This window comes from Martes martes (assembly GCF_963455335.1).
Source record: "Martes martes genome assembly, chromosome: 1".
NCBI lineage: Eukaryota > Metazoa > Chordata > Mammalia > Carnivora > Mustelidae > Martes > Martes martes.
In genome coordinates this window covers 136,772,790-136,796,360 of record NC_137888.1, presented here as the reverse complement: position 1 = coordinate 136,796,360, position 23,571 = coordinate 136,772,790, and positions in this window count along the sequence as shown.

Below are 23,571 nucleotides of genomic sequence, written 5' to 3'. Positions count from 1 at the left end.
AAGAGCCCCAGAACCTTTCTTTGGAGAATACTTGGAAACCAAGATTTGGGTGCTGGATGTGCTTGTAGAGTCTTTGCTTTTCATCCTGCTCCATGGACTGAGCTCAGTCTCCTGGCCAAAATATTTTTATGTAAAATAAAGCCCACATACATGTCTAACATCACTATTCATTCATTAAACTAACCTGATTTTGTACTTACAGATCTGAGTCTCATTTAGCACCACAGGGTTCATTCTAGCCTTCCCCCTTACTTATAACTTCTTACTTGTAAGTAACTTATAACTTCTTTCCGTTAGTATAAAACATGGCTCCCATTAGCTACAATTCATTTTTGCTTGTTTGCTGAACCCTAAACTACATTAAAAGTAGTGTCAGAATCACTAACCCATACAGGGTTTATATACAACTCATTTTATGATTAACTTTAAAGTTTTCAGTGAAAACATCATTTCCCAGAATTACTTAGAGCTGCTCCTTTCCCTCTACCCTCTTAAGTGAACTTAGATTAAGCATTTGTAATACAGTTGGATTCATTTGTAACTATATGCATCCTATCCTGGCGTCCCCTGCCATCTATTGATCAGAAATAGACTTGTAAATACAGAAAATAAATTGGTAGTTGCCAGAGGGAAGGAGGGGTTCGGGAGAAATAGGTGAAAAGGCTTAAGAGGTATAAACTTTGCAGTTATAAAACAGGTAAGTCATGGTGATGAAAAGTACAGCATAGGGAATATAGTCAATAATATTTGTAATAACTTTGTATGATGACAGATGGTAACTGCATTTATTGTGGTGAGCATTGGGTAATGTATAACATTGTTAAATAACTATGTTGTATACCTGAAATGAATATAACACTGACAGTCAACTATACTTTAGTAAAAATACAAGTATATTCTCATTCTTTGTAGTGTATAATTCTGTGGGGTTTGGCAAATATGTAATCATGGGGGCGCCTAGGTGGCTCAGTGGGTTAAAGCCTCTGCTTTTGCTTGGGTCATGGTCCCGGGGTCCTGGGATCGAGCCCCACGTCAGGCTTTCTGTTCGGCAGGGAGCCTGCTTCCCCCTCTCTCTCTGCCTGCCTCTCTGCCTACTTGTGATCTCTCTCTGTCAAATAAATAAATAAAATCTTTAAAAAAAATGTAATCACATATCTACCACCCCAACAGCATATAGAACCTTTTCATCATCCTGACAATTCCTTTGTGTGACCATTTTGTTGTCAACAACACTCTCCCAACTCTAGGGCAACTACTGATGTGTTTTCACTATAATTTTGCCTTTTTAAAAATGCCATATAGGGGCGCCTGGGTGGCTCAGTGGGTTAAGCCTCTGCTTTCAGCTCGAGTCATGGTCTCAGGGTCCTGGGATTGAGCCCTGCATCGGCCTCTCTGCTCAGAAGGGAACCTGCTTCCCCCTCTCTCTCTGCCTGCCTCTCTGCCTACTTGTGATCTCTCTCTGTCAAATAAATAAATAAATAAAATCTTTAAAAAAAAATGCCGTATAAATGATAGCACGTAACATCCTTTAGGTCGGGCTTCTTTCAGTTGCTAAAATTCATTTAAGATTCATCCATGTTGTTACATGAATAAATAGGAGTAGGATTGCTAGGTCATACGGTAAATGTACGTCTGTCTATGTTTTTGAAAGTGGCTGTACATTTTGTACTCTTAGCAGTAATGAATGAGAGCCCTGTTGTTCTGACATGTTACCATCATTTCATAATGTCAGGTTTTGCTTGTTTGTTTTTAAACCATTCTAAGAGGTGTGCAGTTGTATCTCATTGTGGTTTAATTTGCACTTTCCTAATAACTGATGATAATGAGCAACTTTTCATATGCTTATTTGTCATTAATTTATCATCTTTGGTGAAGTGTCTGTTCAGATCATTTGCATATTTTCTTTAATTGGAGTTGTCTGTTTTCTTATTGTTGAGTTTTAAGTGTTCATTATATATTCTGGATACAAGTCCTTTACCTGGATATAATTTGCAAATATTTTCTTGTAGTTTATAGCTTGCTTTTCCCTTTTCCTAATAGTGTCTTTCATAGAGCTGTTACAAAGAGTGCTTAATATTGACAAAGTCCAGTTCATCAATTTTTCTTCTCATGGAACATGAATTTGATGTCTTCTCGAAACACTTGTGGTCACAATGATGTTCTCTTTCCTTCTCACAGTTTTATATTTTTACATATCACACTTAAGTCTATGATTAATTTTTAGTTAGTGTTTGTATAAAATAGAAAGAATGGAATGTGTTAGTGTTCATTTTCTTACCTGTGGATGTCCAGTTGTTTCATGAGCATTGCTGTAAAGATTATTTTTCCTCCATTGAATTCCTAGCAGGGTTTGATAACTGAGAAAGTTTCTTAACTACAGAGTAAATTGTTATGGTTTCCATCCTAAATTTAAACTTCTCCTTTAGTGTAATCTGCACATAATATTCTACTTCTTAGGATGTGAATATTTATAACATTTGTCCCTCTTGTTTAAATAAGTTTTTTTGTATAAATATCACTATGATATAACAAACAAGAAAGTAGTATATTCAAGGGCACCTGGGTGGCTCAGTGGGTTAGTCTTCTGCCTTTGGATCAGGTCATGATCTCAGGGTCCTGGGAATAAGCCCCACATCAGGCTCTCTGCTCAGTGGGGAGCCTGCCCCCCCCACCGCCTACTTGTGATCTCTCTCTCTCTCTGTTAAATAAATAAATAAAATCTTTTTTAAAAAAGTATTTCATTCAGAATATGTAAGAGTTATTAATGCAGGAGTACATTGTGCTTGGGATTGCTTGTAGAACATGTACTAATCACTGTGTAGCTATTTTTCTAGGGGAAAAAAAGTGTTCTTAAGTGTTTTTCATTTCAACCTCAACTAAATTAAAACAATATGAAAGTTTTCTTCCCTTCCTTTCTAGAAAAAAAAAAAAAATGGATGTAGGAGGTAGCACCATTTCCCAAGCCAAGAAGCTAGGTGAATTCATTAAAGGCCAAAGAACTGTAGACGTAGAAATAACAAACTCAAAACATGAAGCAGGCATAACTCAAATGTCTGTAAGTGTCTAACTAGAGTGCAAAAAATAAATCTTGTCCATGACTGGGAAGCAGTCCGGGATGGACCAGTACCTAATCATTCAGACAATAGAGAATTCCAGGTAAAGGTGAATAGAAAGCCTGTACACATAGAAGAGGCCAAGATCAAAGCCAAGAGAGTTGACAGGGGGATAAGTATGAGAAATAAGGTGAGGAATTAGGGAGTGTGTGGGACCAGTGCCCTCTAGAAGTCAATTTCATTTATGAAGACTAAAGCCTTGCCCAAATCCCCCAGGACACTCAGCTTTCTTTCACTTTCAGTGTTGTGGGTGATTTCCTATTAACATTATTTGGCACTTATTTTGGGGAAAGGGGGACAATGTCTCAGAGCATTTAGGAGAGTTGAGTTTCTTGGAATACAACATATACTGAATATCTGCTTGTAAGTACCTCACTGGGTATTCAGGACTCAATGCATAACTGAGCAGACAGTCACAGATGGCCTAAAGTATGTATGGGGTTGTGGAAGGTATTTATGTAGTCTAATAGAAACAAAAGGTGTGGATACAAACTAATTATATTTCATTTTGGTATGCAACAATAGAAGCATGCACTGTATATGGGGGTACTGCAGACAAATAAATGATTAGATCTGTGGAGGTAAAGTTAGGGGAAGATTAGTAAAGGAAGGCTTCTGGGAGGAGATGGCATGTGTGCTGGTTGTTGATAGAATCCTTCCCTTACAGGTTCATAGTCTGGAGACCGATAACCTAGTATTTATCACTTAAGTGTGGTGCAGTAAGAATCCTCAGAAACTAAATAGAAATTCAGAAGGATAAGAGAAGGAAGGAAAAAGGAAGAAGAGGAGGGAGAGATGGTTGAAGAGAGGAAGGAAAACAAGGGAGTGACTGAAAGGAAATGTATCACAATTTCAAAATTATTACTCTGGGTTACTGGATTATAAAATATTTTAAATATATGCACTTTGCCACTTTTCTGCTAATATGTATATCAGTTTTTGAATTGGGAAAATATGAAGAGTAATTTTTTCAAAGTTTTGCCAGAACTTTTGCCTTTAAGATAGCAGAGTAAAAAAGAACTCTTATTTTTAGGATGGGGATCATGGAGAATTTCTGGATGCTGACAGCAGAAAAGCAACTGTCATTGTAATATTTTCTTTAAAAAATCATAGACCCACATGCATGAACTCCACTGTTATGCCAACTCTCAAACTCATTTTCATGATGAGGGAGATCACAGAAAAAATTTTCATCTATTGAAATGCTTGCTAGGTTAGAGAGTATAATTTTAGAGAATTAAAGAAATGATGAAATCTGATTTAAATGGCTATTTAAAATTCTTCTCTAAAGTACTAGTGTTAACTGAGGAAATTAAAAGTCAGTAAATGTTTCTGCTTGGGAAGCCTGAAAATGGACAAGTTAGGTGGCATTATGAAATTTACTGGTACATTCTGAAAATCAGAAGTGTGCCAAACCCTGAACACTGTGTACTTTCCACCAGACATCATTGTTTATGCTCAGTGTTTTTGTTTTTTTCTTGTATCAGTTTTCCTTGCCTATGTTTATACATACATATATATAGTCTACAATTTTTATGAGAATAAAATTAGCAAAAAATATTGAATTATTCTTATAATAGTCTAGTCACGTGTGAATGTGGAAGGAAAAAATACAGAGTGACGGGATTGATTTTTACTGTTTTGATTATTTTCTCTTTTTGATGAATTCTTTTTTGTTTTTACTATAAATGTTATTTATATTATTATAAATTTTATATATATAACAAATATTAATGATTTGTTGCTTTATTGTATTTTTTCCTCCAGTGTTTGGAAAGAAATGTTAGTAGCTTTTTTAAACTTTGACAAAAGGAAAAGCTTGTGAAATGTATGTAAAATTGAATATAGTAAACCATGAAGCTTCGGTCAGAAAAGATAATTACAATAGGAAAGTAAAATTGTTCAAATAGTATAATTAAATATACTTCTTTTTTCATGTTATTTATGTATTGGTTTCTAAATTGAAGTATAATTAACATATACCCTGTTGGTTTCAGGTGTACGTCATAGTGGTTCAGCATTTTTATAACTTATAAGATGATCCGGACGATACATCTAGTCACCACACAAAGTTATCACAGTATTATTGACTATATTCCCCATGTGTGCTATATACTACATCCCTGTGACTTACGTATTTTAAAACTAGAAGTTCATCCCACTTGATCCCCTTGTTATATTTCACCCACTCCCTAAATCTTCTTCCATCTGGTACTCAGTGTTTGTTTCCTATGAGTCTGTTTCATTTTTATTTTTTTTGTTTCATTTGTTTCATTTGTTCATTTTCTTTTCAATGCAGTGAATTTTTTTCCATTTTTTTAAAATTTAAGTATACTTTTTTCCAGAGTGGGCTGTACAAGCTTGCATTCCCACGAACAGTGTAAGAGTGTTCCCCTTTCTCCACATCTTTGCCAACATTTGTTGGCCCCTGTCTTGTTAATTGTAGCCATTCTAACAAGTGTATGGTGGTATCTCATTGTGGTTTTGATTTGTATTTCTCTGACAGCTAGTGATGTGAGGCATTTTTTCATGTGTCTGTTAGCCATTTGTGTGTCTTCTTTGGAGAAGTGTCTGTTCATGTCTTCTTCCCATTTCTTTCTTAGATTATTTGTTCTTTTGGTGTTCAGTTTGATAAGTTATTTGTAGATCTTGGCTACCAGCCCTTTATCTGATAGGTCATTTGCAGGTATCTTCTCCCATTCCATAGGTTGCCTTTTAGTATTGTTGACTGTTTCCTTTTCCATGCAGAAACTTTATATCTTGATGAAGTCACAATAATTCATTATTGCCTTCGTTTCCTTTGTCTTTAGACATGTGTCTTGCAAGAAGTTGGTGTGGCTGTTGTCGAAGAGGTTACTGCCTATGTTTTCCTCTAGGATTTTGATGGATTCCTGTCTCACATTTAGGTCTTTCATCCATTTTGAGTTTATCTTTGTTTATGATAAAAGAGAATAGTCCAGTTTCATTCTTCTGCATGTGGCTTTCCAATTTTCCCAGCACCAATTTATTGAAGAGACTGTCTTTTTTCCATTGAATCTTCTTTCCTGCTTTGTCAAAGTTTAGTTGACCATAGAGTTGAGGGTCCATTTCTGGACTCTCTATTCTATTCCATTGATCTATATGTCTGTTTTTGTGCCAATACCATGCTATCTTGATGATATCTCTTTGTAATATACCTTGAAGCTAGGCATTGTGATGCTCCCAGCTTTGGTTTTCTTGTTCAAAATCCCCCTGGTGATTTGAGTTTTTTTCTGGTTCCATACAAATTTTAGGATTGTTTGTTCCAGCTCTGTGAAAAATGTTGATGGTATTTTGACAGGGATTGCATTGATTGTATGGATTGCTCTGGGCAGCATAGACATTTTAACAATTGTGGAGATTCCTCAAGAAGTTAAAAATAGAGCTATCCTGTGACCCAGCAATTGCACTGCTAGGTATTTACACCAAAAATATAGATGTAATGAAAAGAAGGGGCACATGCATCCCAAAGTTCATAGCAGCAATGTCCACAATAGCCAAAGTGTGGAAGGAGCGAGATGTCCTTCAACAGGTGAATGGGTAAAGAAGATATGGTTCATATATATAATGAAATATTACTCAGCCATCAGAAAGGACGAATACCTACCATTTGCATCGACATGAATGGAACTGGAGAGTATTAAGCTAAGTGAAATAAGTCAAGGAGAGAAAGACAATTACCATATGGTTTCACTCATGTGGAATATAAGGAATAGAGCAGAGGACCGTAGGGGAAGGGATAGAAAACGGAATGGGATGAAGTCAGAGAGGGAGACAAACCATGAGAGACTCTGGACTCCAGGAAACAAACTGAGGGTTACAGAAGGGAAGGGGATGGGGGGAAGGGATAACTAGGTAATGGGTATTAAGGACGATACATGATGTGATAAACACTGGGTGTTATATGCAACTAATGAATCATTGAACACTACGTCAAAAACTAATGACATACTATATGTTGACTAATTGAACATAACAAAAGAAGATCAACCATTAAAAAAATAAAAAAATTAAATAAATAAATTGAAGTATACTTGGCAAACAATGTTACATTAGGCATACAATATAGCAACAAATCTACATGTTATGCTATGTTCACTACAAAGGTAGCTACCCTCTGTCATCATACAACACTATTATAATACCATTGACTGCATTCCCTGTGCTGTACCTTCATTATTATGACTTACTTATCCTATTACTGGAAGCCAGTCCCTCCAGCTTTCTTTCACCCATTTTGCCCATCCCCTCCCCCCAACACACAAACACAAATTCTCTGTATTTATGAGTCTGTTTCTGTTTTGTTTGTTTTGTTTTTTAGATTCCACTTATAAGTGAAATCATATGGCATTTGTCTTTATCTGATATTTCACTTAACATAATGCCCTCTAGGTTCATCCATGCTGTTGAAAATGTCATATATACCTCTTAAATGTCTTAAAGATACTGGAAGTAACCAGTTATGAATTGTTGCCATTTTTAAGGGTCCAAGTGGTTTATTATTTGAAGTTAAATGCCCTCGATAATATAGATATGTAATGTTGTAAAAACCTAGGTAATAGGGGTGCCTGGGTGGCTCAGTCGTTAAGTGTTTGCCTTCGGCTTCGGTCATGATCCCAGAGTCCTGGGATTGAGCCCCACATCAGGCTCTGCTCAGGGGGGAGCCTGCTTCCTCCGCAACCCCACCTGCCTCTCTGCCTACTTGTGATCTCTGTCAAATAAATAAATAAAAATCTTTAAAAAATTTTAAAAAAAGAAAAAACCCTAGGTAATATTAATTATGTATCATTTTTAAAAATTGAGAAATATATAAATATATTGAGAAGAATGTAAAATTTTGCTGTCATTCTAATACCATTTCTAATTGTACCAACCCTGAGGTTCCAAGAGTTAGTATGTGTACCTTTCCTCTGGTTTTCCAAACAGAGTTATAATGATTTATATGTTAATCCATTCAGCAACTGTTTAAAGAAATTTTTAAAATACTAAGGTAGACAAACATTACAAAAGTTATAAACATGATTAATCTTAAATGGAACTATATACTTAGATAAACACAGAAGGAAAAATGAATCCTTCTGGGAAGGCAGATGTTCAGTTTGCTACATTGTGTAACAAAATATACTTAATAGTCTATTGCAATATCATTTGTTTTCCTCACAAGTTTTAGGTCACGTATTGGAGAATAGCTTGGTTGGGCAGTTCTTTGACAGTCTTGTATGATGTTGTAGTCAAAAGTTTGTTGGGGATATATGGTCATCTGTGTCAAGTTGAATTGCATAATTTGTGGAGCCTAGTGTAAAATGAAATAGTGAGGCACCTTGTACAAAAAGTAGAAAAAAGTGCTCTGCTAAAGGTGATAAAAATGAAACTTCCCTTCCTTACAGTTGCTCTCAAATTGTCGTGATATGTTATTTTCTATTGACTGTTTTTCTAAGTAAAGAAAAATCTAAACTTTTGGTTATTAGCATGAATTATACTATTCTTTATATTATACAAGTTATAAATGCAAATATAAGAATATTTAGCTCACATGTGGAATCACTGAAATTAAACAATTCCTATTCCATGATTTATACGTGTATGATTATTGAGGTTAAGACTTACAGTACTATGTCAAACTGTAATGGTGATAGTGGACATATTTTTCTTATTCCTGGTCATAGAGGAAAGGCTCTCAGTTTTTCCCCACTGAGGATAATATGAGCTGTGGGCCTTTTGTGTATGCCCTTTATGATGTTGAGCTATGTTCCATCTATCCCTACTTTGGTAAGGGTTTTTATCAGAAAAAGATGCTGTATTTTTTTCAAATGTTTGTTCTACATCTACTGACAAGATCATATGCTTCTTAACTTTTCTTTTATTAATGTGGTATATCACATTGATTGATTTGCTAATGTTGAACCACCCCTGCAGCCCAGGAATTAATCCCACTTGATCATGGTGAATAAATCGTTTCATGTTCTGTTGTATTCGATTTGCTGTTATTTTGAGAATTTTTACATCCATGTTCATCAGGGATATCGGCCTATAATGCTCCTTTTTACTGGGGTCTTTTCCTGATTTTGGAATCAAGGTAATGCTGGCTTTGTAGAATAAGTTTAGAAGTTTTCTTTCCCTTTCTCTCTCTCTCTTTTTGTTGAACAGTTTGGGAAGATTAGTTATTAACTTTTCTTAAAATGACCAGTAGAATGCCCCTGGGAAGTCATCTGGTCTAGGACTCTTGTTTGTTGGGAGATTTTTGGTTACTGATTCAAGTTCTTTGCTGATTAGGGTATGTTCAAATTTACTATTTATTCTTGTTTCAGTTTTGGTAGTTTGTAAATTTTTAGGAATTTTTCCATTTTTTCCAAGTTGCCCAGTTTGATGGCATATATAGTTTTTCAGATACACACACACACACACACACACACACACACGTATTTGTTTTTCATATATATAATTGTTTGTATTTCTGTGGTGTTGGTTGTGATCTCTCTTCTATTATTTGTGATTGACTCTATTTGGGTCCTTCCTCTTTCTGATCAGTTTATCTAAGGGTTATAAGTTTTACTAATTCTTTTGAAGAATGAGCTCTTAGTTTCATTAATCTGTTATTTATTTCTACTCTAATCTTTATTATTTTACTTCTTCTGCTGGGTTTAGGCTCTATTTGCTGTTTCTTTTCCAGATCCTTTGGGTATAAGGTTAGATTGTGTTTTTGAGACTTTTCTTGCTTCTTGAGGTAAACCTATACTGCAGTATACTTCCTTGTTAGAACTGCTTTTGCTGCAACAAACAATCCTAAATTTTTATGGAACCACAGAAGACCCTGAATAGCCAAAGCAATTCTGAAAAAGAAAAACAAAACTGAAAGCATCACAATTCCAGATTTCAAACTATATTGCAAAGCTGTAGTCTTCAAGACAGTACAGTCCTGACGCAAAAACAGACACACTGGGGCTCCTGGGTGGCTCAGTTGTTAAGCATCTGCCTTCGGCTTGGGCAGGGGTCCTGGGATAGAGCCCCACATTGGGCTCCCTGCTCTGTGGGAAGCCTGCTTCTCCTTCTCCATCTACCTTTGCTTGTGTTCCCTCTCTCTCTGTGTGTGTGTGTGTCAAATAAATAAATAAAATCTTAAAAAAAAAGAATCTTTATCAAAAACAAGCAAATAAGCAACAACAACAACAAAAACCAGACACATTGACCAATAGAACAGAATAGAGATCCCAGAAATGGACCAAAAACTATATGGCCAACTAATCTTTGACAAAGCAGGAATGAATATCCAATTGAAAAAAGTCAGAGAAAGACAAGTACCATATGATCTCACTCATATGTAGAATTTAAGGAAAAAACAACAACAACAACAGATGAACTTATGGGAAAGGGGAAAAGAAAAAAAAAAAAAAAGGAGAGACAGAAACACGCCCTTAGAGATTCTTAATGATAGAGAACAAACTGAGGGTTGATGAAGGAAAGTGGGTATAGGAATGGGCTAGATGGGTATTCAGAAGGACACTTGTACTGATGAGCACTGAATGTTGTAAGAAAGTGACAAATCACTGAATTCTACTCCAGAAATCAGTTTTATACTGTATGTTAACAATCTAAGATTTAAATGGAAAAAAAAAAGTATGGCATCTTGGTCATGTTAGTCCCCATGCTTATTCATTTGTAGATGCAACTCACTTATCTTGTACATAGCTTAAGTTGCAGAATTCCAACGTTTTGTGGGTCCAGCAGAATTCTGTGCTGCTGGAGTATGGTGAACGCTGTATATGAGTAAAATGTCAAGGAACTGCAGATGCTCATAACTGTGCCTCCTTTGCTCACTCACATGCTCCATTGTTCTAGTGGAATGCATGCACAAAACACAAGTTCATAGGTAAAACTATTAAATTTTAAGATGGTGACAGAAACGCACTACAGCATAGGTAGGGCTCTTTTGGCAGGGAGCCTCTCGGTGATGGCACAAGTCAAATGCCAATAAAGTTGGCCCTGAGCTGAAGGCTTGGCCTAGCAGGATATCTAAGAATGGCTCAGTCACACAGCTGGCAGTTAACTAACTGTTAACTAGAATATTTACATGTGGCCTTTCAACATGGTGGTCTCAGGATAAACTTCATACATGAAGTCTGACTTTCCCTAGAGCAAGCATCCTCAATGAACCAAAAATAAGTTGCATGGCCTTTTATGGTCTAGCCACACTTTACCAATGAAAGCAGTCCTAATACCTTCCAGATTCAAAGCAAAAAAAAAAAAAAAAAAAGGACCCCTACCCCTTAACAGAAAAAAATGTCAAAGAACTTGCATCTATTATTTTTTCAAGTTTTTATTTAAATTTCAGTTAGCTAACATACAGTATAGTATTAGTTTCAGGTGTACGATCCAATGATTCAACACTATTTTTTTTTAAAGATTTTATTTATTTATTTGACAGACAGATCACAAGTAGGCAGAGAAGCAGGCAGAGAGAGAGGAGGAAGCAGGCTCCCCGCGGAGCAGAGAACCTGATGCAGGGCTCGATCCCAGAACACTGGGATCATGACCTGAGCTGAAGGCAGAGGCTTTAACCCACTGAGCCACCCAGGCGCCCCTCAACACTATTTTTAAAAAGCAGATGACCTGGTGAAGTTTAGAATGTAATAGTAGACATGATAATAGTAATAAAGCCTCAGGTAAGTACCATTAAAATGGAAAATCTCTTTTCTCCACTGGTCAACTTTCTAGTGTAATGGATATCAATATTTTGAGATACTTTTATATATAAGCAAAATATATGTGTATACATATATAAATAGGCACATATATAACAAATATGCACATTTATATATAAACACATATCATAAAATGTTGGTTTCCAAATGATATCATTGCTTAAATGATTTCTTATGACTTGCTTTATTTGCACTTAAAAATTTTTATTACTCTTTGTGCTGGTTGTATATTGTTCTAGACATACCATGTCCTCCTTTAAGTCTTTCCATATTCTTTGCTATTACAATCAGTGTTGCAGTGATTTTTGATGTCAATATTGTCAATTTTGTAAACATCTGTCCATAGAAAATTTATGGAAGTGAATTATTGGGTCAAAAAGCTTATGCAGTTTTGAATTTTAATTCACCAGTGCATATTTTCTACTTCTTGTTTGCCAGGCATTAAATTAGGCACTTACTTTAGTGGATATTTTCATATTAATTTTCAATAAGATTGTACCAATTTGTACTCCCGCAAGATAACGTGTGAAATTCTGTTTCCTCTTGCCCTTGTTAGCACAGAGTGTTTTTAAACATATTAATCTTTGATAAATGTATAACTGTAAAATGTTTTGATTTCCAGTTTTTGATGCTGAGTGTGATTGAACATCACTTTGTTTACTTGTTATTTCCCTTTTTTAAAAAGAAATTGTCTGCACCCATCATTTGGCCATTTTTCTTTTGACTTATCTTTAACCATTAAGAAAATTTTCTGTTTAGCATAACAGTTGCATATTTCATTTCTAGTTGTCACTTTTGCATTGTGTGGGGTATTTTGACTATACTAAAGAGTCTAAGATTTTTGGTTATACCCATCTTTTTTTTTCGTACAGCTTCTGAATGTTTTGCTATGTTAAAATGAAAATTATGTTTCCTTCTTTCCTAGTAATTAGCCTTAATTTCCTTTCCTTCAAGATTACAAACAAATTCACAGTTAGTTTCTTCCAGGTTTATTTTTCACATTTAAAATTTTATTGCACTTAAAAATGGACAAACACCTTAAAAATCAAAGTATTCTTTCCCTTTGAGAAGACAATACGTGGATATCAAAATATGTGGAAGACACAGATTTGGGTCTGGCTGAAGGTAAAATTCCAATTTCATATAAAAACAATTTATTTTGATCTTGATGAAGTCCCAAAAGTTCATTTTCGCTTTTGTTTCCTTTGCCTTTGGAGATATATCTTGAAAGAAGCTTCTGCACAGCAAAAGAAACAGTCAACAAAACAAAGAGGCAACCCACAGAATGGGAGAAGATATTTGCAAATGACAGTACAGACAAAAGGTTGATATCCAGGATCTATAAAGAACTCCTCAAACTCAACACACACAAAACAGACAATCATATTAAAAAATGGGCAGAAGATATGAACAGACACTTCTCCAATGAAGACATACAAATGGCTATCAGACACATGAAAAAATGTTCATCATCACTAGCCATCAGGGAGATTCAAATCAAAACCACATTGAGATACCACCTTACACCAGTTAGAATGGCCAAAATTAGCAAGGCAGGAAACAATATGTGTTGGAGAGGATGTGGAGAAAGGGGAACCCTCTTACACTGTTGGTGGGAATGCAAGTTGGTGCAGCCACTTTAGAGAACAGTGTGGAGATTCCTCAGGAAATTAAAAATAGAGCTTCCCTATGACCCTGCAATTGCGCTACTGTGTATTTACCCCCAAAATACAGATGTAGTGAAAAGAAGGGCCATCTGTACCCCAATGTTTATAGCAGCAATGGCCACAGTCGCCAAACTGTGGAAAGAACCAAGATGCCCTTCAATGGATGAATGGATAAGGAAGATGTGGTATTATGGAGTATTATGGAGTATTATGCCTCCATCAGAAAGGACGAATACCCAACTTTTGTAGCAACATGGACAGGACTGGAAGAGATTATGCTGAGTGAAATAAGTCAAACAGAGAGAGTCAAGTATCATATGGTTTCACTTATTTGTGGAGCATAACAAATAATATAGAGGACAAGCGTAGATGGAGAGGAGAAGGGAGTTGAGGGAAATTGGAAGGGGAGGTGAACCATGAGAGACTATGGACTCTGAAAAACAACCTGAGGGTTTTGAAGGGGCGGGGGGTGGGAGGTTGGGGGAACCAGGTGGTGGGTATTAGGGAGGGCACAGATTGCATGGAGCACTGGGTGTGGTGAAAAAACAATGAATACTGTTACACTGAAAATAAATAAAAAATTTAATAAAAAAATAATTTATTTTTATTTTTTGGTTAGTTGCATAAAGACTCACACATGCACACATACACAATCTTATGTATACATAGATACTGTCCTTAATCAATCTACTGGGAGTTCTTTTACCAAAAGTTAACTCATAGGTGCCAACCTATCTGACACCATTTAAAATCTTTCTATTATGTGGTTGAGATTTGGCATACATAATGAAATGAAGAAAATTTATATTTACTTGATTGATGCTACAAATATATTTGAAGATATTTGGCCTGTCTAGGTATCAAGATAGCCTTAAGTACATTATTTGATAATTGACAAGATTATAATGTGGGATGATTGGTAATATATTGAGTTGCCATTTTTATTGAGGACCTGCAAGGAGCACTCTAGTACAGAGATATGTTTCATAGCATTTCCCTTCAGACAGAATATGGTCTGAAAAAAATGAATCACATATTCATTCAGATCACTACAATACAAAGGAGAGTATAACTGGTAAATATTTGGGATAAACTAAATAATTTAGAAACATGTAGAGGGTGTATCCCTTAAAAAATCATAAATAAAATCATTCTGAAGGAGATGACACCTGCTGTGTCATCAGGGCATTGGTAGTCGTTACAAGACATGTAGAGCCTAAGATTATGGTGGGATACTTCTATGTTAAGAGAAGAATAAAACAGAAGTTCAGGAGTGAAAATTTAGGGAATTCTCAGGGGAACAGTGCCTCTTTTCAGACTAGTGAAATGTGTGATTTGGATTTGAGGATAGAATTAATAAGCCTAGAGAGGAAGAGATTTCCAAGGGCTCAAGATTTGAGACTCTCTTTAAAAGGCATTGGTCAAAATATATGACCTTTATGGTTTATTGAGCTGCTAAGTGGAACAACCACCACAATACATTTCAGGCAATAAATCCAATGGCAATAAATAGAATGCATTGAAGAGATGAAGTTTAAAATGAGAGTTCTGAAGGGAAAGGGACCAATTGTATTGATAAGGCTGCAGATAAAGGCCTGAGTTCAGATAGATGTAATGGGAATGGAGAGTAAAATCTGAATTTGAAACTCCGTACAAATAATGTATTTATATACTTGATGGATATTGGGTGCAAATAGACATAGATAAAATTATTTTGAAATTTTTAATTTGAATATCTGCAAAATTGTTAGAGAAGTTAGGAGGAGTGCCTAGCTTTAGATTGTAGAATGGATTTGTTTTTAAATATGTGAATTTGGAGGTGGAAGTATTGGGTAGATGTTAGTAGAGTGTAGAGTTTGATCTAATCACAAAGGAGACATTAATTGAAGCTTTAGGAAATGATGGTAATTCATGAGCAAGGCAATGGGGCTTTTTGTTTGTTTTTTGTTTTTATTGTTTGTTTTTTATTTTTAAAGTACAGTTGACATATATTAGTTTCATGTGTACAACATAGTGATTTGACAATTACATACCTTACTAAATGCTCACCATATTAAGTATAGTTACCATCTGTCACCAAAGTTATTACAATATTGTTGACTGTATTCCATATCTGTACTTTTCATTCCTGTGACTTATTTATTTTGTAACTTGCAATTTGTACTACTTAACCCTCTTCACCCATTTCACCTTTTCCCTTTCAGGGAACCTCCCCTTTGGTTTGTTGTCTCCATTTATGAATCTCTTTCTTTTGTTTTCTGGATTCCACATACAAGTGAAATGATATAGTGTTTGTCTTTTTCCAACTTATTTCACTTAGCATAATGCCCTGTGGGTCCATTTATGTTAAGGCAAATGGCAGAATTTCAACTTTTTTTAAAAATGACTGAATAATATATCATTGCATATGTGTAACACATCTTCTTTATCTTTTCATCTACTGATGGAAATTTGGGTTGCTTCCATACCGTGGCTTTTGAAATAATGCTGCAGTAAACATAGAGGTGCATGTGTCTTTTCAAATTAGTGTTATCATTTTATTTTGGGGGGTAAATATCCAGGAGTGCAATTGCTGGGTCATATGGTAGTTCTGTTTTTAAATCTTTTCAAAAATCTACCTACTGTTGTTTATAGTGGCTGCATCAGTTTACATTCTCACCAACAGTGCATAACCATTACCTTTTCTCTACATCCTTAACAACATTTGTTATTTTTGTCCTTTTGATTCTAGCCATTCTGACTGGTGTGAGGTGATACCTTACTGTGGTTTTGATTTGCATTTCTCTGATGCTTAGCGATATTGAGGGTGTTTTCATGTAAACAAATGTAAACACACTGGTCATCTGTATGTCTTCTTTGGATAAATTTTAAATCAGGTTTTTTTTGTTGCTGCATGATTTCTTTATATATTTGGATATTAACTCCTTATTGGTTACATAATTTAGAAGTATCTTCTCCCATTCAATAGATTATCTTTTCACTTTGTTGATGGCTTCATTCACTGTGCAAGAGCTTTTAAGTTTGATGTAGTCCCATTGTTTATTTTTGCTTTTGTTTCTCTTGTGTGAAGAGAGAAAATCAGAAAAAAGCTACTAAGGCTGATGACCAAGATATTACTACCTATGTTCTATTTTATGAATTTTATGCTTTTATATCTTACATTTAGGTCTTTAATTCATTTTTAGTTCACTTTTGTGTATGGTAAAAGAATATGGTCCAGTTTCATTTTTTAGCATTTAGCTGTCCAATTTTCCCAAACCATTTATTGAAGAGACTGTCTTTTTTCCATTGTATTCTTGCCTCCTTTATTGTAGGTTATTTGACCCTATATGCATGGCTTTCTCAGCTCTCTATTCTGTTCTCTTGATTTATGAGTCTGTTTTCATGCCAGTAACATACTGTTTTATTACTATAGCTTTGTAGTATAGTTTGAAATCTGGGATTGTGGTACCTCTAGCTTTACTCTTCTTTCTCAAAATTCCTTTTGCTATTCATGGTATGTTGCAGTTCCATAAAAATTTTAAGTTTATTTTTTTCAGGTTCTGTGAAAAATACTATTGGTATTTTGTTGGGATGGCATTGAATCTATAGATTGCATTGGGTTGTATGGACATTTTAACATTATTAATTCTCCCAATCCATGAAGATGGTATGTCTTTCTATTTGTTTGTGCTATATTCAATTTCTTTTATCAGTGTCTTAGAATTTTCAGAGTACAGGTCTTTAACCTACTTGGTTAAGTTTATTCCTAGGTATTTTATTATTTTTGATGCAGTTATAGATGGAATTATTTTCTTAATTTATCTTTCTGCTAGCTCTTAGATCAACTATGACTCCTGTTCTTACAAGTTGTGGTCTTATGTAGTAGAAGTTCTGTGGAGCTATAGCACAGCCCCCTTTGGTCATCAAAACCAGATGTTCCAAGGATGTCGCCTATGTGGGCTGCATATGCCCTCCTGTTGGACTAGGTTGCTACTGCCACTGATGTCTTGATGGGCGTGTCTGGCCCTCAGCCTGGCTGTCAATAGTAACTGGCCATGACTGTTGCAGGAGCAGTGGTGGGCAAAGCTTGTCCCTGTGCAGCTGAATGAGTGGACTGGCTATAGCATCTGCATGTGCACTAGTGGGTGGGGCTAGATCCTAGTGCAACTAAGAGGCCTTCTGGCAGGCATGCTAGTGGTGGGGCTAGATCCTCCTTCCCCAGGGCAGGAGTTACTCTGAAGGGCCACCAGTCTTGACTGGGGCTGGCTATCAGGTGTGGCAGTGCAGCAGTAGCTCTGGGGGATGCTGGTCCCAACTAAGACTGCCCACTAGTTGAGGAGGGGTAGGAGCCACTTTGGAGGGGTGCCTGCCATGGCTGAAGTCTGTGTGGGGTCTTTCTGCAAGGAAATGCTGGGGCAAAACAAGCAATACCAACAAGGTAGATGGAAGCCATGATAACTGCCTCATGAAAGTGTCTGGCCAGCTAGCTTGATGGAAGGCAAGAAGAAGGTGCCTGTCAGTACTTCTGTTCCTGGAGAAAGCTACTTTCCTTTCTAGTATATGTCCTAAATTGTTAATAAGTCTCCTTCATATATACCTCAGGCACTTTATAAGCTGTTATTTCTGTGTTGGTTCTTAGCCTGCTGGTCCTTTAAAACAGAGACTCAGTTTTCTATAGTCCCCTGGCTCTCCCAGAGTTAAGCCTGGAATTTTTTTTTTCAAGATTTTATTTATTTATTTGACAGACAGAGATCACAAGTAGGCAGAGAGGCAGGCAGAGAGAGAGGAAGAAGCAGGCTCCCTGATGAGCAGAGAGCCCGATGCAAGGCTTGATCCCAGGACCCTGGGATCATTACCTGAGCCGAAGGCAGAGGCTTTAACCCACTGAGCCACCCAGGCACCCCAAGCCTAGAATTTTAAAAGATATTATAGGGGCTTTTTCACTTGGTTGGTGTAGGTCCTCTGGGCCAAGGGTTCCATGTATGGGGCTTGATTCCCTTGTCCCTCCATGCCTATTTCTCTTGTGGGTATATTCCTCCAACCTTGTGGATTAGAAATTTGGATTAGAAATTTGGTTCCCAACGTCATCTCTGTCCTTCCTACTCTTCATTTATATATATATATATATATATACATATATATATATGTGTGTGTGTGTGTGTGTGTGTGTATACACACACACATTTATAAATTTTTTTAAAAGATTTTATTTATTATTTGATAGAGAGACACAGTGAGAGAGGGAACACGCACAGCGGGAGAGAGAGATGGAGAAGCTGGCCTCCCACTGAACAGGGAGTCTGATGTGCAGCTTGATCCCAGAACGCTGGGACCATGACCTGAGTCAAAGGCAGACACTTAACTGACTGAGCCACCCAGGTGTCCCCTTCCTATTCTTCTTAGTGTAGCCTTCTCTTTATGTCTTTAGCTGTGGAAGATCTGTTGGACCAATGTTCAGGCCACATTTAGAGTGAGTTTCATTATAGGTAGTTGCCTCAGTGTGTCTGTGGGAGAAGATGAGCTCAGGATCCTCCTACTTCACCATCTACCCCTATTCTTAGACTGGTTTGGCAATGGGCTTTTAATACAACCATTAAATTACTTCCAAATGTCAAAACAAAAGTAGAGGAGTAAGAATTAGGGGAAAAGATGAAGAAAGGATGCTTAAATAAGTAGGAGGATAATTGAAATTGAAACTGAATTTCAATTCCCTCCCTGGAAATTGAAAAAAAGAGAAAGTTGCAAGAAGGTAGAGACTAGGACTATATTTGTGACACTGGAGTAGGTTCATTGAAGTCACGTGAGCAAAAGCCAGACGTCTTGGGGGTTAATAATCTACTTTTGAGGTCATATACACAATAAGTAGGGAGTATTTTAAAATCAGCTTTAATGAAGTATAAATGACATGCAGTAATATGCACCAGTTTTAAGTATGCATTTCAATGAGTTTTGATGAATTTATATACACCAACGCAATCAAAATATAGACTATTTTCATTATTATACAAAGTCCTTTTATGAGCCTTCTCAGTTCATTCCCTAACTTACTGCCCCAGGCAATCACTGATCTGCTTTCCTTCACTACAGATTAGATTTGTTCTTTCTAGGATTTCTCTTAAGTGCAGCCATATAGTGCATAATCTTTTGTGTCTGGCCTTTTGCACTCAGCATGATTTTAATATTCTTTCATGTTGTTGTATGTGTCAGTAATTTGTTCTCTTTTATTGGTGGGTATGTAAAATATGTTTTTGAGCAGTTTTATTAGTGACGTAAGGTATAGACCATAAGAGAAAAATATAAATAAATTTCATACTTTTTTTTCAGATAGCAAAAATCTGGGAGCGTTTGTAAATAGAATAGATAAAAGGACTCAATAGAGAAACCAAATAGAGAATACTAAATAGGAAATAATTTATTTAAAATATTCCTAGAGGACTCTGGGTTATAAAAGGAAAAATGCCATGAAATGAGAATACAAGCAAGGAAGTTAGCTTTAGAATTAAAACAGATAAACAAAAGAAAAAAGCAGGAAGAAAATGTTTCTTTAACCACAGTGAAAGAGATAAGGTAAATTAAAAAAGAAGTCTGGTTAAAATGAAATTTTCAAGCTATAAAGAATATCTCAGGAATTATAGTGGAAAAAAGATAGTGGTGAAAATATATATCAAACAGCCTAGATTTTCCTTATAAGAAAGTGAAACCATCCTCTCAGAATTAGAAATATGGAGTTGGAGTTGAAAATGTGAGGAAAAAAGGATCTATTTTATTAACATGGCACATGGAATCAGCCGATGACTTCTCATACACTCAGCATACGTATATATGTATATATATTTTTAGCTTATTTTAGCAACATTTGAAAAGAAAGAAGATAACATTGGGTTTTGCACAATAAGTAGGGTATGGGGTCAAGAAAAGGAAAGATTTCATTGTGCGAGGAAGTATCATTTAAAACACTAACTCTGGTTATTGTAAATAATGCTGCGATAAACATAAAGGTGCATATCAGTGGGTTTTTTGGGGGGTGGGCAGTTGCTAAATATCCAATAGTGGAATTGCCATGTGATATGGTATTCCTAATTTTAATTTTTTGAGGAGCCAGTGATGTTTGCACCAATATGCATTTCCACCTACAGTTCATGAGGCTTTCCTTAGAAGCAACCTGAATTCCACTGATAGATGAATGTAGAAAGAAGATGTGGTATACATACAATGGGATATTACTCAGCTGTAAAAAAAAGAATGAGAACTTGTCATTTGTAACAACATGAATGGACCTAGAGGGTATTATACTAAGTGAAATAAGGCAGACAGAGAAAGATGAATACCATATGATATCACTTATGTGTATAATCTAAGAAAAAAACAAAACAAATGAACAAACCAACAAAAAAAGATACAGACTCTTCAATAAAGAGAACAAACTGGTGGTTGTTGTAAGGGAGGTGGGTGGGTGGGTGGGATGGCCAAATAGGTAATGGGGTTTAAGAGGTACAACCTTGCATTTATAAAATAAATAAGTCATGGAGATGAAAAATACAGCATAAGGAAATAGTCAATAATATTATAATTACATTGTATGCTGACAAAAGATGATTACATTTATTGTGGAGAGCATTGAGTGATATATAGAATTATTGAATCAATATGTTGTCCATTTGGCATTAATATAACATTATATGTCAGTTATACTTAATAAAATAAATAAATTTTAAAAAACCCACTAACACTGGGATCTAGATTAAGGGGAAAGAGAAGTCTAGAAAGTTGATGGATGAAGAGAATAAAAGAGGAAATAGAGTGAGGGAAAAATGGTGGAGAATGTGGAAAAATCCAATCCATTCAGTCATGGATGAATCTCATGATCCCTAAGTTAGGCACCATTGTGTTCTCTCTTTAATATAGGGTCCTTTGGCTATTGATGCTTTTCCTGGGTTGGACTAGAATTCTCTAAAGGCCCTTTGAACTAAGTAATTAGAATCACATGCACTTCCTCAGAAAAATTCTATGTTGCCTTGCATTCTACTCCCATCTTTTACTTTAATTTGGAGCTTCCAGAATTCCCTATGGTGTGTGCTCTTTTTTTTTCTTCCTTTTTTTGTAGTTTCTGCCCTAGCACTTGACCCTGATCCAGTGATGAAATCCCCTAGCATAAAAATTTAAAACAGCCATAAATTCCACTTATTATCATCTATATTGCCTATATCAAGATTTGTCAAGATGTAAGGTACATATGAATAATGTGAAGTCTTATTAAATGCAGGTTCTGATTCAGTAGGTCTGAGCTGGACCTGAGAACATGCATTTCTAGCAAGCTACCACGGTATGCTGATGTGCTTGAAAAACATTATCAGTAGCATAGATCTGGCATATACCTCTTCATCTTGGCCTTTGCAAGCAGAAACATATCAAGGAAGGATGAGCTGAAAGGTCTGACTAAACGTGTGGGAAATTGAATGGAGAAAGTATTGAGGTCTTTGGAGTTGTCAGCATTGCACTGTTAGGAGAAAACACAGATGCTAACTAATACCTTCATAATAAAATGACAGATGAAGTAGAGAGAAAAATAAGTGAAGAGGGTGAAAAATGTGATAAAAATAAACTGACTGACAAGGTTGTGGATAAGATGCTGTAAATGGATGACCTAGACTTTGAAAGAGGCAACTGTTGAAAGCTTGTCTAGGGTAAGAAAGTCATAACAAAGCACATCATAAACAAATGAAATTCATGTTCTGCTTGGTAACTTTAATCACAAATTCCTAAATAAGCAAAAAGTAATTATTACACGTGTTGCCAAGGTTACTGTCTTCACAATTTAAAAGTGTTTTCTCACCTATAGATGGGAGAAAAAATAGCTGGCTTTGGAAGATAACTTTTGATGGCTCTATAAAACAATAATCTTGGTATCCAGGAATCCTCACCTAATTTCTGCTGAGCTCTTTTCCCTTGTGCTGTATAGCTTCCTCAAACGACAGTACTTCTCATTGTTTGTTTATGATTCCAAGAATTTAACTGGCTTTTCATGCTGGGGCTCTGTGCTTCTAAGCACCTTTATCACTGCTGAGATCTTGCTTATAATTTTTGTGTCCAACTGTGGTAAAAGTGAATGTTGTTAAAAAAGGAATGGATGGATTTTTTCTTTATATAGAATCAAACTTGGAAAAGGGAACATCGATATAAAATGAGCAATACAAATAACTTTCTTTTTTTTTTTTTTAACTTCCATTCACTTTCAGAGAGACAAGTTAAGATTCTATTCCACTTATAGTTTCTTTTCATGTTGGACCCTGCAGTATGGGTACAATAACTGTGCATATGGAAGTAAGAGTAGCCAGTAGGGTTTAATTTCAATAGGAATCAGAGGTGGGTTAAAATAGAGGGAGTGGTTTAAAGAACCCTTCTCATGTTCTTTCAGATACAATAGAAACTACTGAAAAGTGGTATTTGTGGAGAAGTCATTTTAGCTAAACTAAGCACACTGAATGTGTTAGTATTACAGGCAAAGATCGTTTGGTAAATATTAACAAGATCACATTTGTTTAAGTCTGGCAAATCCTACATTTTAGATGACTGTGAAAATTTGCTATTATTGTCTTAGTTTGTGTTCTCTCAGAGTTAGACCTGTGACAAGGATTTGAGGGTAAGTAATTTTGGGGGGTGTTGAATCCAAATACTCTAGAAAGAAATGCACACGCTGGTAGTGGAACATCAGGCCAGTGTGCAGTGAAGTAGTAAGTATGAAAAATTCTGGATTGAGCACTGCTGGTGTCTACTCTATCCTGTCGTATTGAATTCCAGTTTATATGTGTCCTCTTTCTTATAGGTATATGTTATTCAATTAGAACTATTTTGAATTTAAAAAATAATGGGAGGAAATGCTTACTATATGAAATCAGAAATTTAGAATTGTGAACATGTGGCAAAAAACTTTTAGAGCATAATTTTATCTGTGATTATAAATATACACTATTATTAATGGGATCAGAAATCTACCAGACCTTTGTCTTGACAATGAGATCTACTAGAAACCATGTTTTCAGGGATCAGATTTTGTTTCTTTTGTCTTTATTTTTTAAAGATTTTGTTTATTTA